We start from the raw sequence: 16,706 nt of genomic DNA, 5'->3' as shown, positions 1-16,706 counted from the left end.
AAAGGTGTGCTAAGTTGTGCATGACTTTATATGTGAACAGATTTTTTTAAATCCTCTCTAAATCTAAGTGGAAGCCTGTGAAATGATTTCATAGAGTTATGTGATGCACATGTGTCTGTGTAACTGAATTGTTGACCAATGTAATGTTTATTTCAATAAAGGAGAGTTCTTAAAATATATTTACATTGCATTCAAAGATTTTATCTCAGTAAACTACAGTTTTTTTGTTTGTCATATATTTCCTAAAGTAAAATGTACATACAAAAAGCTATGTTCTACTGTAGTTATACAAAGTAAAATTGAAATATATCAGGTATAGAGAAAGATATACAGGCAAAGGAAAGGAAGCACTTAAAATCACAACTCCATCTTTCTCTATCTGAACATCAAAAATTGCCCAAGTACCGGATGTGTGAAATCTCACATTCAGCCACCATTGGAATTAGAAGAGTAATCCCAAACCATTACATAACACTGGGACAAATACATTGGTGATAAATTTATATTTTAACACACATTATGATATTTACTTGACACCAGGGTTTTAATTGTAACCAAAAATTTCGCTTTGCACTTGACTTATTTGGACTTATCATCACTGTATTATTCTTGGTGAAGCCAAGCTGTATTAACAAAACAGACTTTGCTATGTGTTTAATATTTGTAATTATAGCTTAAAATGTCCTTGTTTGACTATGGGTCGCAAAGTAAATAATTAGTATTGCTAATATGTATTTTGACCAGATCTTTTTATCTGTGGTTTAAGATTTACTTATAATAAACTGAATAATCCTTGATCCAAGTGAATCTAGTTGACAGCTACTTGCTTTCAAGTAATCTTCTTACCGGAGGTATCCCTTTTTGACTTCTAGCAAACAAAACACTGAAACTTTTTTTTTTTCAGGAGCTCAGACAGGAATGTGTTTGTTTGACAATCCCTGGTGTATAAGTTATTTTAAAATTTGACTTTTGGCACAGGTAATACACTGCAAATTATTTACCAAAATGTTTGACCAAAAAGGAAGAGTATAGCTGTGACACAGTTGGTTTATTTGTTTACATTGATTACATATTATAAGTAAGCAGGCATTCATGCATTTAGCAAGCTAAAATGCTATTTTATTCTTAAATTACTGTTGTTTTACATAACTCTATCATTATTTCAAAGTTCTTAGCATTGTTTCAGGTAACCGCTTAAAATTTCATTTGGTGCTCTTCATATTTGGTTCTTGTGAATCCTTTGGCCACAGTTACTCATTCAAACCAGGTTCACAATTACTGATTCATTGTTACTTTAAATTAATCTTTTTGAATTAGCTGACTACTTATAACAATCAAAAGGTATTCAGATTGAAACAATGCAGCATGTCATTTATGTGTATGTAAAAATTGTAAACGTTTTGTATTTGTTTTTGTTTTATATTTCAAGACATAGACACTTGTTTTTTAAGTTTTTTTTGTAAATGTTTCTCCCTTAAATGTATTCAGTTAGTCACAATTAAAAAAGAGAAGACAGAAGTTCAAACAGCAGTGAATGCTATAGAGAAGCTGCTTAGTAAGCAATAGCTTAAAAACCAATGCATTTCAGAAGAAGTAATAGTGCGCAATCCTAAAGGTTCAGGAAACACTTTCATCTCGATTTGTAAAGAATACATAGATACAGTACATGCACATACCTGTGCTACAAATCTGTTTTTGTAACATGAATTTACTAATAAAGCCTGTGGTGCAGCTAAGGAACTTGCCTTGTTTGATTGCTGTTATTCTACTTGGTGCTTAATTTTTTTTATTTGATTTTTATTAAATTGGTTTATTTTGCATATTTACTACTACTGTTTATTGTCATTGCTTTGCTTAGTGATCTATGCCATCTGCTCCAAAATATCACTCTACCATGTGCTTGTGGCTGTTTTTTTTTTTTTGATGTCTCTACACAAATAAAACAAGCAACAAATACTTGTTATGTTTAATGACTCTAAATTGTTTTTAGTGGTTCTTAAATTCTTAGAGAAATTAACATGTCTTTTATTAATATAGTGGTAGATAATCAAAAGCATGTTTAATTTAGATCTTACTCCAGTTAAAAACAGATATTGATGGGAACAAACGCCTGCATTCTTCCAGAACAGAGCTGAAAGTACAGTACTGTGTGAATATTGGTTTCCAAATAGTAACTGAAATGCTAGGTTTCTTGTCTGCATCCCAGTCAAAACTGTTTAAGAATTTGTTTATTTCCAGGCATTTGAATTGTACTCAAAACAGTATGGACATTGGAACTCTGCACCATTCTATGCACTGTCCTTATACATATGCCTGTCAAGAGTTCTATAGGTCCTTGCATTTTTCTGGCTTAGGCATCAACGTTTTGTACCAATAGGAACATCGACTATAAACTTTTTCCACACAAATATGGTTCACAATTTGGTTGGTGGTAGGATAGCAGTTAACAGTGCAGAAAATATTCAAAGCAGTCATTTTAATTTGGAGCTCCTTCGACATATAGTCCATCCACATGTTACAGTTCATGTATAATAAATTGTTTAGGTGTAGATCACACTGCTCCTGTGATCCTTTACGTTTGGCTGGATATTAAAACATTTTTTTTAATGTTACATAGATAACACCTTATTTTCCCTAAGGGAAAATTACAGAAGCTAAATAAATAAATAAAATATTAAACAAAACTCACACCCCCAAAATATACACCAGAATTACTAAAAAGAAAGAAAACTTCTTACTTGGGTAAAGATAAAAAGAACACTCACAGTCACAAGGAGACATTATAAAGGCATACTGCTAATACTGTACACGATGCAAACTCCGAGGTGATCGGGCTTTTTCAGTTACAGCTCCAAAACTCTGGAACGATTTGCCATTGCACGTTAGGCAGGCTCCTTCTCTTGCTGCCTTTAAATCTTATTTAAAAACACTCTTTTACTCCCTGGCCTTTAACCTAGTATGATATGTTGACTGCCTGTGTATTTTTTATTATGAATCTGTTCAGCCCTTATGTGTTTCTATTTCTTTTCCCTTTGCTTATTGTTTGTCTGATATGTTGGGTTTTTATTGTACAGCACTTTGGTCAGCCTTGATGTTGCTTTTAAAGTGCTTAATAAATAAATAAATCTTAAACTGAAAGTTATATACAGTCAGATATACATTCAATGCATTTAAGTGTTTTCTTTACTTTTTTCAAAGCATGTTAACAGTGCCAAAATTGCTGTTGGAAGCAAGTTTGCACAAGGCCGTGCAGTGTTTCTGCCATTGCAAAATGTCCGCAAAAAGCCTTCTTTAAGGACATAGAGAAACATTATGCCAAGTGCAGCATATGAGATTAAATTCGTACAACATACACTATCATCAAAGAGAATCACAAAATTCAAACTCCATTTGACATCAGTATTTTTGTAGTGCACTGAGATTATTCTTCCAACAAACTGTGTCAAAGCAGACACTATGAGTAAAGAGCCAGTTGATGGAATAGCATCCTTGACTTACATGTTGTTCAGGCCTAATGGAAATTCAGATGTAATGATAAAGGCTTGTGAATGCATCAGCCTGACTAGTTGCTGACTATTCTGCTTTTTGGGCACAGTAGGATACTGGATGTAAATGCTGAAAGTGATGATTTTTTCCTTCCTATTGCTAATTGCTTTGTTCTGACTCTTTAATACCTCATGGTAGATATGAGGTGACAAGCCTCAGCCACAGTCATTTTTGAACAGTTCATTATACTGCAGCGAGATGATGTACCTGTTTGTCATTTTATTCGTCTTTAATTCAATAAGTCCTCAATAAATAGTCAAGGACTTGATCAGGATTTTCATAGAGCATCCAGCTTTTTTTCTTCAATGTTTACATGTGTCATACTGAAGACAAACATCAGATTTCCGGTCCTTTTTGCAAATACTGTAATACTTAAATTGAACTTTTAGAGTTATTCATTACCCTTGTTAACTTTGTTTTAATCATTTTCTGGTGCTGCTTTCAAACATTGGCGGTGCTCATAAATATTGCATAGCTTTTTTTGAGTTTAGATTTCATTTTCCATCCATGTTGTTTTCCTTGTGCAATATTATGGTTAATAATAAACTGTTGTTTATTACTGTCATCTGTTCAAAGTTTCTATTCAAATCAGTCTTGTAAACATATAAAATGGAATCTGAGGAATGTTCTTAGTATAGACAGGAGGACTGATGTTATATAAGATTCAAAATGAAGCAGAGATGAGTGACTGAATCTTGCCACTCAAATCTAAAGAACCTGCCACTACAGTTTACTTTAGTATTATAATAATAGGCTGTGGGTTTATTGTTTTTTCTAACTCAAAGGTAAAATTTCAATGAATCTTTTTATCTGTGTCTTAAACACAATAGTCTGTGCTCTTCGTTTATTGTGGATATTACCTTTAAGCCAGGGTTTGAACAAGGTGTGTGATTAGACACATCAGAGACAAACAGAACACTTGTGCAACACTTCATGTAATCTTAAATTGTTTTACCATGATGTTGAAGGTGTGTTTAATTCTTTGAGGTATTGCAGTCTTTTCAGCTGTTACAGGACAAATATTGTGACCTGGACTTGGCTGATACACTTCGAACCAATCTTTTTTAACAGGGTGCTCTTAAAGCACCTATTTGAGGTTGGATTCCTTCTTGACCTTAGTGCTTGATTCTTATTTGTGCAGTGTAGAGGTTGTATATGCATTGAGCTAATGGGATCTTTATTTTTTCCTCAAAAAATCCTTCCTCTTTCCTGTTTCCTGATCTGGCCCTCCAACAATACTGTAGTGATTCCGTGGTCACCAGTTCTTGACCTGTGTAACGGAGATGACAAGAGTGTGGTTATGGCATTCTTACTCTGATCACTGTTTTAAAATGCACGATTTGATACTGTTTTTGTCATAAGGGAGTCATATGTGCAGTGGGGCTGCATGCTGCATATGAAGTGTATGCATTTAAAGTAGTTTGAGTGATGACTATTCTGATGACAGTGTAATGTCACGCACAATGTAAAGCAGTGACATACCTTCCCCTATAATTAGTGGTGCTGTGTCTTAGCTCCAGGCTACAAGATTTAAATTAATACCCAAGTTACTGTATATTTAGGTTAATATTACTCTTAGGTGCTGCCTTCATCCGAGGGATATGAAGGTTAGGTTGATTATAAACTCTAAATTGGTTTTATGTAAGTTAGTGAATGTGAATCTGTGTGAGTGTGGCCTGTGGTGGACTGGTGTTCATTCATGTTGACTCTAGTCTTGTGCCTGCTTGCGCCATGTTCAGGTTGTTTCTGGCATGTGCCCAGTTATTGCTGCAATAGGCTCCAGCTGCCCCCACAATCCTGTCCTGGATAAGTGTGTTAAGAAGATGGATGGGTGGCTTTTAGGAAAGTTTTTCTGAAAGTAAATCAACTGTAGAGTTATTATTGGTTACCTAACACTAAAGAAATGAAGTGACTTTAGAAATTGTGACAGTGCTAATGAGTCAGGTTGTTTTAAATCAAAGTGCACATTTAATCATTAATAAATGAGCCTTATCTCCCTTTATCTGTTAGAATGTGCATAGTACCTAAACAATTATATTATTATACGTTTACTTTGGAATTGCAAGTGGATAAAGCACATGATAACACATTTTAAAGAGTCAGGAGTTTCGAAATCTAATAAAAATGCTTGTATAGATGCTAATGCATTTATTTGTGATTCTGGTACATGCTTTTGCACAATATTGTTGAAAAATCTTAGGTACTTGTAAACTGGCAGTTCTTTCAAAAGTAATATCATGAATAGATTTTATTATTCAATAAAATTCTAGGAAGTTCAGCAAACAAATGAAATCAGTATTTGGTGTGCCCACCCTTCACTGATCGGGCCCACTGTTGTGTAGTATCTAAAGGTCCTTGCATGCCTCTTGTTTCTTTAGCCCCAGCTCCACTACAGACTTCTCTGAACTGATCCTGGACATCTAATTTTTGAAGGGAAGTAAGCTTGATGTTTTTCTAGTTTTCTGCACTCAATTCTTTGGCAACCATTGCATTTCTTGTCCTCAGCCTGGCCATTTGAGATTGGACAGCACATCTGGAAACCTCTGTCTTCAGGGGTGAGACTTTGGTGATACAGGGTGACCACTTTGTGATCACTTTTGCCATGGTGTATGATTCTCAGATTAAATCACCTCATTTACCACCACCTTTTTAATATTGCTGTCCATTGCCCAGTTTGGTTCTTTCACAGCTGTTTCTGTTTGAGTTCATCTCTTTGATGTAATGTTTTTAAACTGGAAAGTGCTCCATTACTATGCAAGTTTATTTCTTTAAGAACATTCAAATATCTTAATGTATTGGTTCACTTTTTGCAAAATCAATGTTTGGAACTCTAAATTAAGCTGTTTGGCACACTTATCCAGAAGACACAGAATAACCATCTAAGATAAATATTTTTGTGAACTATCTAAAGTGCTTAAGACTTTAGCACAAGTCAATTTGAGTAATTCAAATTTTATTGTCATTAAGTCCCACATACAGTGAATCAAAACAATACTTCTGGACCTCCGTGCTGGGGCTGTACACCTGAGACTATGTATAGTGCAAGCATTTCTACCGTTTAATGGAAATATGTCTGCTATAGGCATATTTAATTTTTTTATTAATCTATTACATGAATGCTAATGGAGAATGCTGCTTTACTGAAGTACTGAAACGTACCAATATGCTTTAAAAGTAGTCTTTCAGATAATAATAAGCAGGCTTCTGCCTCATTATACTACATGTAAAAAGACAAGGAGTTTTTCTTTCCTTGTGTTTACCTGCTTAAGTAACTTTGTGTTAGCTACAAGATAATTACTTAAGTAATTTAGTAAATTATTTTGATCATGCCTATTTGCTCCCCCCCCCCCCCATCCTCTGGAAAGTCCCAATGAGCAGTACAACAACATTTATTTCTATAGCATGTTTTCATACAAATGATGTAGCTCAAAATGCTTTACAAGATAAAGAAAAAAGAAAAATTTAAAAATAAGATTAGGCAATACAAGGTAACAAAGAATAAAAGAATAAAGTAAGGTCTGATGGCCAGGAGGGCATAAAAAACAAAAAACCCTCCAGGGGCTGGAAAAAAAAAAAAAAAAATCTGCAGGGGTTACGAGGTCAAGAGACCACCCAGCCCCCACTGGGCATTCTACCTAACATCTATGATCTCAGTCAGTCCTCATGGTGTTCAGGATTCACGTGGAAGAACTTGATGATGATGGTCATATGGACCTCTGGCCTTCAATCCATCAATGTAGGGAGTGCATGGTGCTTTGATCAGGTGGTGGTGGTGGTTCAGATCAAACAGCAGAGAAAGTAGGGGTTAGTACAGATTGCGGAGCCATGATAAAAATAATTAAATGCATATACAGAATATCAGGGTTACACTAAAACAAAGCCATAAGAAAGCTATATTAAAATAATGTTTTTTTTTAGCAGTTTATTAAAGTGCTCCACCGTATCAGCCTGGCGTATTTCTATCGGTCTGCTATTCCAGATTTTAGGTGCATGAAAGCAGAAGGCCGCCTCACCACTTCTTTTAAGTTTAGCTCTTGGAATTATAAGCAGACACTCATTTGAACATCTGAGGTTGCAATTTGGAGTATAAGGTGAGAGGCATTCTGAAGTATAGGATGGAGCAGATTATTTAAGGCTTTGTAAACCATAAGCAGTATTTTAAAGTCAATCCTAAATAACACAGGTAACCAGTGTAGTGACAACAAAACTAGAGAGATGTGCTTGGATTTTCTTTTCCTAGTTAAGATTCTAGCAGCTGCATTCTGCACTCGTTGCAATCAATTAGTATGTTTTTTTTTTTGTACTAATAACTTAGTATGCAGTATCAGACAGATTTATTGGGCAAATGAGAACTCCCATAATCCTTCAGAGGATGATATGTCCAGTAAATCAAACATTACTAATTTAATCCTGTTTAATTAAAGAGCTTGATAACATACTTGTTACCCTGCCCTCAAAAAAACAGACTTTGATCAAACAGATAACACTTGTAATTTCCTCAGTGTATATTGTTATTGCAATGGCAAGAAAAAGGCAATTAATGAAGGAAGACAGACCATTATAACCCTTAAAAGTGATAGTTTTTCCTTTATAGAAATTGCAAAAAAGTTAAGGTGTCAATGTGTAAAGTTTCCTACACCATTAAAAGAAAGTTAGAAATTGGAGGAAGCTCTGACAGGAAGAGGTCTGACCGACCCAAAGCCACACCAGAATCGGAAGACAAGCTTATGAGATTCAGCAGCTTTTGTGATCACTGACTCACAGGACAACAGCTTCATGAATAGCATAGCAGTCATCCAAATAAGCAGATGTCACTTTCCTGTAAACTGAAGACTTTGAGCTGCAGGTGTGGCAGGTTGAGAGGGCAGTAAGAAAACCATTACTAAAATAGCAAAAGAAGAAAAAGAGGCTTACCTGAGCCAGAAACCACCACCAATCTTGGTGTACTCTGAAACTGTAATGAGATAATATAATGAAAGGAATAAGGCTAATTAAAAATTTGCATGAGACTGTTTTTGACCAGAATTATACAAGCTTAGGATGGTTAAGGCTTTTGGGCACTAATATATCAATACATCATTGTTTCTTGGCAGTTTCATTATTAAGTACTATTTGCTTCACTATAAAAGAGCACAGTGTAACCAACTGTATAATGCAATTAGTGGCCAGGCACAAAAGTGCTGGCCTCTTTTTAATTTTGTTCTACCTCAGTCAAAATGGAAATTAAGCTGAAATCTGAAATTTGTTGCATCTTTCTGTGAGTGTTAAAGTTTATGAGACCTCCTTCAATATCTATGTCACTGTCTGCTTTCTGAACTTTCTAAAGCTTCATGATTATTGCTGATAATTGTGTTGGTTGTTACAATTCATACATGTTGGCGACACAAACAAAGCAGACTTATTCTTTGTTGAACTTGTTTAATTCAGGGTCTGGTAGGACAACATCAGGTGCAAGGCAGGAACCAACCCTTTGCAAAAATTCATCACAGAATCTTTGCAAATGTGGTAATTCTGTTAAAAAGCAAAGTTCTGTCAGCTAAGTTCATGCCTCTATATACTCTCAAAAATAAAGCGACTCCTAGTGTAATAAAATTGTCTGAATAATACATGTTGTGCATTGTACATTTATCCACCATCTATATGGTTTCATACTTTTGTTTGAAGTGTTCTCTTACTGTACCATTAATTCTTCACTTAATAACTATATACTGTACTTAAAAAATGAATTGGTTATATTGCTTATTAGCACTTAAATGATTTATTTTTCAGAGTAGTTGCACAAATTGTTTAAAGTAATGAAGAAATGAAGTCTCAAATTTACTGTTCCTCTTGGTTCTTTTAATTGTTCTATAATGTGCTTTGTACACTGCCTTCTGTTGGTATGTTCTTTGCATGTGGTAAGCTGGCAAGTCTTCATAGTATTTAGAACAAAATGAAGAATATGTATCTTCTTCTTTTTCTTTCGGCTGCTCCCGTTAGGGGTCGCCACAGCGGATCATCTTCTTCCATATTTTTCTGTCCTCTGCATCTTGTTCTGTTACACCCATCACCTGCATGTCCTCTCTCACCACATCCATAAACCTTCACTTAGGCCTTCCTCTTTTCCTCTTCCCTGGCAGCTCTATCCTTAGCATCCTTCTCCCAATATACCCAGCATCTCTCCTCTGCACATGTTCAAATCAGCACAATCTCACAATTCTGAATGTCTCCTAACCGTCCAACTTGAGCTGACCCTGTAATGTCCTCATTTCTAATCCTATCCATCCTTGTCACACCCAATTTGAATCTTAGCATCTTTAACTCTGCTACCTCCACCTCTGTCTCCTGCTTACTGGTCAGTGCCACCGTCTCCAACCCATATAACATAGTTGGTCTCACTACCGTCCTGTAGAACTTCCCTCTTACTCTTGCTGATACCCAACTGTCACAAATTACTCCTGACACTCTTCTCCACCCATTCCACCCTGCCTGCACTCTCTTTTTCACCTCTCTTCCACAATCCCCATTAATTTGTACTGTTGATCCCAAGTATTTAAACTCCTCCACCTTCCCCAACTCTACTCCCTGCATCCTCACCATTCCATTGACCTCCCTCTCATTCACACACATGTATTATGTCTTGTTCATACTGACCTTCATTCCTCTCCTCTGTAGAGCATATCTCCACCTCTCCAGGGTCTCCTCAACCTGCTCCCTACTCTCACTATAGATCACCATGTCATCAGCAAACATCATAGTCCATGGGGACTCCTGTCTAATCTTGTCTGTCAACTTGTCCATCACCATTGCAAATACGAAAGGGCTCAGAGCCGATCCCTGATGTAATCCCACCTCCGTCACTCCTACCGCAGACCTCACCACGGTCACACTTCCCTTACATATCCTGTACAACTCTTACATACTTTTCTGCTACTCCAGACTTCCTCATACAATACCACAGCTCCTCTTGAGGCACCCTGTCATATGCTTTCTCCAGGTCCATAAAGACGCAATGCAACTCCTTCTGGCCTTCTCTAAACTTCTCCATCAACATCATCAGAGCAAACATTGCATCTGTGTTGCTCTTTCTTGGAATGAAACCATACTGCTGCTCACTAATCATCACTTCACTTCTTAACCGAGCTTCCACTACTCTTTCCCATAACTTCATGCTCATCAGTTTCATTCCCCTGTAGTTACTACAGTCCTGCACATCCCCCTTATTCTTAAATATCGGCACCAGTACACTTCTTCTCTACTCCTCAGGCATCCTCTCACTTTCCAAGATTCCATTAAACAATCTGGTTAAAAACTCCACTGCCATCTCTCCTAGACACCTCCATGCTTCCACAGGTATGTCAAATGGACCAACGGCCTTTCCATTTGTCATCCTCTTCATAGCTGCCCTTATTTCCTTCTTGCTAATCCGTTGCATTTCCTGATTCACTATCTCCACATCATCCAGCCTCTTCTCTCTCTCGTTCTCTTCATTCATCAGCCTCTCAAAGTATTCTTTCCATCTGCTCAACACACTCTCCTCACTTGTATGTTTCCATCTTTATCCTTTATCACCCTAAGCTGGTGCATGTCTTTCCGAGCTCGGTCCCTCTGTCTAGCCCACCGGTCCTTTTCTCCCTCTTTAGTGTCCAACCTCTCAAACAACTCATCATACGCCTTTTCTTTAGCCTTCGCCACCTCTCTCTTCACCTTGCGCCTTATCTCCTTGTACTTTTGTCTACTTTCTGCATCTGATGAAGAACATGTATACTGTAAATGTGTTAATTTCCAATTTTAGGCATGATATAGGCTATATCATTAATTAGAAAAAATGTAAATATTGATACAGAATAAACTGTATTGTTATTTCAGAACTGCAGATTGTGAAAGATAATACAGCAACAGAAAAGCATTTGTACTTTAAAATATCCATGTTTGTATTTTTTCCCCCTAGTGTGCCATAAGTGGTAAAATAACCATCCCTTATGAGGAAGTACAGCTGGTATTATTCTGCCCTCTTGTGGTTTTAAGAACCAACTACATAGCCTTCTTGGCCTGCGTGATAGGAGAAAACATTATTAGCTTATATTGTTTTGGCATATTTCTTAAAATTAAAGAAAATTATCACTTTTACAAAAATAAAAAGATAAATACTTGCATATTACTGCTATTTTAAAAGAAAACAAAGTAATTTGCCAAGATATGACATAGAGTGGTTCATGAATGTTTTGCAAAATATAATCTATATGCAAAATGATATTGCTTTAGTTTTTGGTGCTGGTTTTCAGTATTTTTAAATTCTATTTACACCAGCCTCTGGTTATCCTTATTCTCTGTAAGTACCTGATTTGCTTTTTATTGTGTTTGATTTTTGATTTTCAGTTTTACTAATTACATGAAGCCTTTTTGAATCTTCTTGAAAAATGTGCCTTGTTTCTTTGAAGTGTATTTCTGTATACTTTGCAAAGCCTTGTAAAGATGGTACACGTTGTGAGGTGCATTATGCAAACTAAAATATCATTGATTTTTATTGTCACCATGTTTAAAACTGGAAAATAAAGAGTTGAAAATAAATGGTACTCCAATCGGTAACAACTACAGAGCACGAGTGCGGCAAGCTGGCACTATATCTGCCTAATTGTTTATAATAAGCAATGGAGAGTTGTTGTGGGAAGTATAAAAATGATTTTTAACTAAAAACGAATATAAGTGGATGAAGGTCAAATAGGCAAACACAGGAACTTGTCCATAACTAAATTGAAGAAAAACTGTTAAAAGAGAAATTTGCAGCTAAAGAGACAAATATAAGGAAGGTGATCTTACACCTTCGCTTTGAGGCTAGTGGTTGATGCCACCTGCTCATGGATTAAGCATCCCTGGTCATTGACTGTTCTTCTTGTTTATCTGGGTTTTTCTTCCCACAACCCAAAGTCATGCATGTTAAGTAAGTTGGTGATTCTAAATTGGCGCAGCATAAATTTGTTAAGCAGTTGACCATCCAGGTTTGGTTCATGCCTTGTATCTGATGCTACCAGATAAGCTCTCACTTACTGAAACCCTCAAGTTATTAAGCAGGTTTAAAAATGTGATGTTTTTTCATATTTTCCTATATTATTTTTTCCTTTCTCTTTAAGATACCATGACCACACAGAAAAAAGTTGATTGGTGAATCTTTGTTTAAAATGGTATTGTTAATTCTACACTGAGAATTTCTATTCAGTACAAAATTTGTATTTATTGTGTTTCTTGTTGAATGTGTTCTGTAATCTACATAGAAAAAATAAAGATGGACCTGGCAGACCATTTCAATGAACCCATCATTAGGATCACCATTCCAAACTCACTGTGCTTCTCTTAAAAATATCCATGCTAGTCTGTCTGTGAATACTTCAAGAGAACAACATGTTAAAGAGCAGAAGAAGCTATGCTTATTCTTGAAATTTTGTCACTGAATGTCTGACTCATTCTTCTCTCTAAAGTCTACCTTTATAACCTTTTGCATTTTATTTGTCCTCATGCACCTTTATCACTTGTGTATCTTACCAACGTTTTTTCTTTTCAAACACCTTCTTGATAACATGTTAACCACCAAATAAATGTGTTTTTAACATTCTCACCTTCACTCTCAAGATCTGTATAAATGGGTAAACTCTGAGATATGCAGGTGGGTGAGCCTATGGTGTCCTGGATAATGGAGTGTCTGTCGGACAGACCGCAGTCTGTGGGTCTCAAGGACTGTGTGAGCAACACTGGAGCACCACAAGGAACAATCCTGTCTCCTTTTCTCTTCACAGTGTACACTTCAGATTATAAATATAACAGCAGGTCATGTCACTTGCAGAAATTCTCAGATGATTCTACACTGATGGGGTGTATCAGTAAAGGGGATGAGACAGAGGAAAGGAGTCAGGTGGAAAAATTTGTTTCTTGGTGCAAAGAGAATTGTCTGCCCCATAACCTCAGTAAAACCAAGGAACTTCTTATTGACTTTCGCCACACCAAAGAACCTCAATGTCCAGTCACTCTTCAAGAAGTGGATGTAGCGGTGGTCTATGCTGTAATGTGCATTACTTCAAGAGGCCCACCAAATCAAGATGCTAATTAAAAAGGGTTGGCTCAGTTATAGGATGTACTCTTGAACTCCTAGAGGTTGAAGAAGAAGGGAATTAAAACTGAGTGCCATTATGAACAAGCTGCACATCCTCTCTCTGACTCACTAATATTGAGGACTTTCAGCCAACAAATTATTCAGCAGAAGTGTTAAGAAACATGATGGGAACTCCCTTATACTAACAGCAATATGTCTTCATAATGCCACACTGTAAATGCTAAGTCAGAACTTTTGTTTCTTTTGAATTTTCTTGCTTTATAGTCATTCCAGTGTGTGTGCAGATAAAAGTGTGTGTGTATATTTATTTACTTAGTTATCTATCCAATTATGTATTTACTTATTTAAAGTGCTTCTGTAGACGAATAAACTGTCTATCTGAATACTTTTCAGCCAATCCAGATGGACAAAATTCAAGTCCGTGACAAATGAAGTTTAATATAAAGTCTAATACATTATAAGTAAAATATCATTTCATATTTGGGCCTGACAGGAAGTAAAAGAAAAATTGAGTGAATTTTATCTGTCTACAACTAGATGTGCTTATGATGTTGGGTCTTAAAGTGCTCACCCTCTTTCAGATAAAAGTCAAGAGAAGAAATAAAATGCACTTGTAAGGCCACATCTTCAGTACTGTGTGCAGTTTATATTCCGCAATACAAAAAGGACATTGGGCACTTTCCCACTACAGGAACGTTTTACAGGAACTTATTAGTTACCAAAAGTCCCTCCCTCATCCCATGTGATACAGCTTACTGTTAATCAAAGTATATAAAATAAAGTTTGCTTAATTGACTGCTAAAATATTAAAAGTTAAATCATCGTTTGTTTGTAACGTTGTAGAATTCCTTTAACTAAAGACAATTATCCAATCACAGAAAACAGAGAAATAAGGCAGTTTTGTGTAGTGGTTAAGGCTTTGGACTTGAAACTGTTAGGTTGTGGGTTCAAATCCAATGATGAGCAACTCCCTTCACCTGCCTGTGCTACATATGGAAAAAAAATAATGTAAACAATTGTATCTCAAATGTCAACTTGGATAAGGCAAGCAAAATAAATAATAATACCAACCAAAGCACAACCCTTAGTCCTCATTGATAAATTATGACTGAGATGTTCTTATGTTGGTATCGTGGCTTGTGCTGTCTCATGGACCCAGCCCAGGATTTGAACCATGCACCTGGATATTGAGTGTGTGGATTCTACAATTATTTTCTCGCAACATCCTTTGAAAATCTAAACTGACTTGAGTGTGGTTTTAAGTTTTTTTTTTTGTTCAGATCTGGGTACTTACCTGCCTTGTGCCTGATACTGCCAGGAATTGGCTTCAGCCCCGCTGTGATCCTGAAGTTACTTAATGGGTTATATTTATGTATTTTTATTTAATCCAATTACATGTATGCTTCATCATATTTTAATGTGAAATTCTTCATCTATTGGATTTACTTACTGTAACAGAGCAAGGAAATTATATTTTATCCATTATCTTCTGAATATAAGATTTTTGCCTGTCTGCTTTCTTTTATTTTTTTTTCAGAAGGAAACTTGCACACCATATGTGAAGTATATCTCTGATTCTTTCGAAGTCTTCACAGAATTTTCTAATGCCTGCAGGATTGATGGCTGCATGTTGACATACCAGATTGAGACAGACACACTTGTCCACCCTTACAGAAGCTCAAGAGGTATTTGACTGGGAGTCATGACAGAAAGAGTAATGGCTGTTGAAGTTGCTGGCTATCCAGTCCAGTTTGTAAGGCTAAGATTTGAAGTTATTGAAGAACCTGATACATGTGCAGTATTTAATTCCTGTCTTGAATAGCAATCCTGTGCCACAGAGTTTATTTTTCTAATTTTGGTTCCATTTTTATTCTGTTGGAGAGCACTTCAGTTTTCTAATTTAGTTAATGTTTGTGTGTTTAGTCTTCCTCAGTTTATTATGTAAGAATTCATGCTTTCGTTGTTTTATAAATGTTACAGCCAGCTCCTTCATTATGCATTGTTCATTATTTGCTGTGTAATGAGAAAAATGTTAAGAACCATCCATCTGTATCCTGAACTTGCCTGATCCAATTAATGGTCATGATAGGCCACAGCCTACCTTAGCGGCTTAGGCGGAGGACAGAATGTACATGGCAGAATGAGCCATCTCCACTAAGAACTGACCAGTCTCAAACCCTGAGGTATCATTGCAGCAGTAGTAACTATTGCAATACCCTGCTCCCTGTTTTAACATGTCAGAGGCCTAAAATGACTGAAGTAATCATTAATCATAAACAGGCTGAAACAACCTTGAATTGCAAAAGAGATCTTTGCAAAGGCTTTAGCAAACTGAGCACACTCTGCTAAGCATTTCTGATGCTACAGATTAAAGAAAAAATGAAAAACCTTTTAGTTAATAAGTAAATAAAAAATTGGCTAAAGATTGGGAACCTGGTTGGAATGACAACAAAACTAGGCTTTGTGACAGTCCCTGTCTACAATTCTTTAAATCCTTTTTGGACAGGTCCTTTTTCTGAAAACAACAGATGCTATAGTATGGTGGTCCTCTTTACTTAACATAACAGTTTTCCATATTCTGTATTTCCACTTTACTGCTAAGGACTTGTTCCATATTCCTGAAGACTCCTGGTCACACTGAGTCAAGGATTCAGGCTGAAGTAGCCATTTTGTGGGTTACCAGCCATTGGCTTATGCAGGACCACTCTGCAGTTATCGACTAACATTAATGATTGAACTAATTAAACACCTAATGGCATACAGTATTAGCCTTTTCCTTCTCTTATTAAAGCCAAACACTATCAGGCTAAAGTTGATTTTAATGTTGTGCATGAAAGCATATTGATTAGAGGTTTTGGGCACCTGCAGTGACCTCAAGGGAGACGAGGAGACTGCACTGCAGAGATCTCAACGAATGGAGAACTCGGAGAGCCTTATCCTAATGAACTGTGTCCTTCCCCTTCTCCACTTAGCCATCCTTCCAGAAGATGGTTTACTGTCCAAAGGTATCAACGGGAGGGGCTGGTGAGACGTGCTGTCAATTCATGTTTCTATGGAAACTGCTGCTTAGGCCCTA

General features: G+C 36.3%; 1 long non-coding RNA gene across 1 annotated transcript in view; it reads left to right on the top strand.

The window, feature by feature from the left end:
- LOC127530169 (uncharacterized) overlaps positions 1–16,706 on the top strand; it is a 251,310-nt gene that overhangs the window by 151,134 nt on the left and 83,470 nt on the right. The gene's annotated exons all lie outside the window — the stretch shown is intronic.

Source organism: Erpetoichthys calabaricus, chromosome 14 (assembly GCF_900747795.2).
Source record: "Erpetoichthys calabaricus chromosome 14, fErpCal1.3, whole genome shotgun sequence".
NCBI classification, from domain to species: domain Eukaryota; kingdom Metazoa; phylum Chordata; class Cladistia; order Polypteriformes; family Polypteridae; genus Erpetoichthys; species Erpetoichthys calabaricus.
This window is presented reverse-complemented; position numbering and strand designations above follow the sequence as displayed.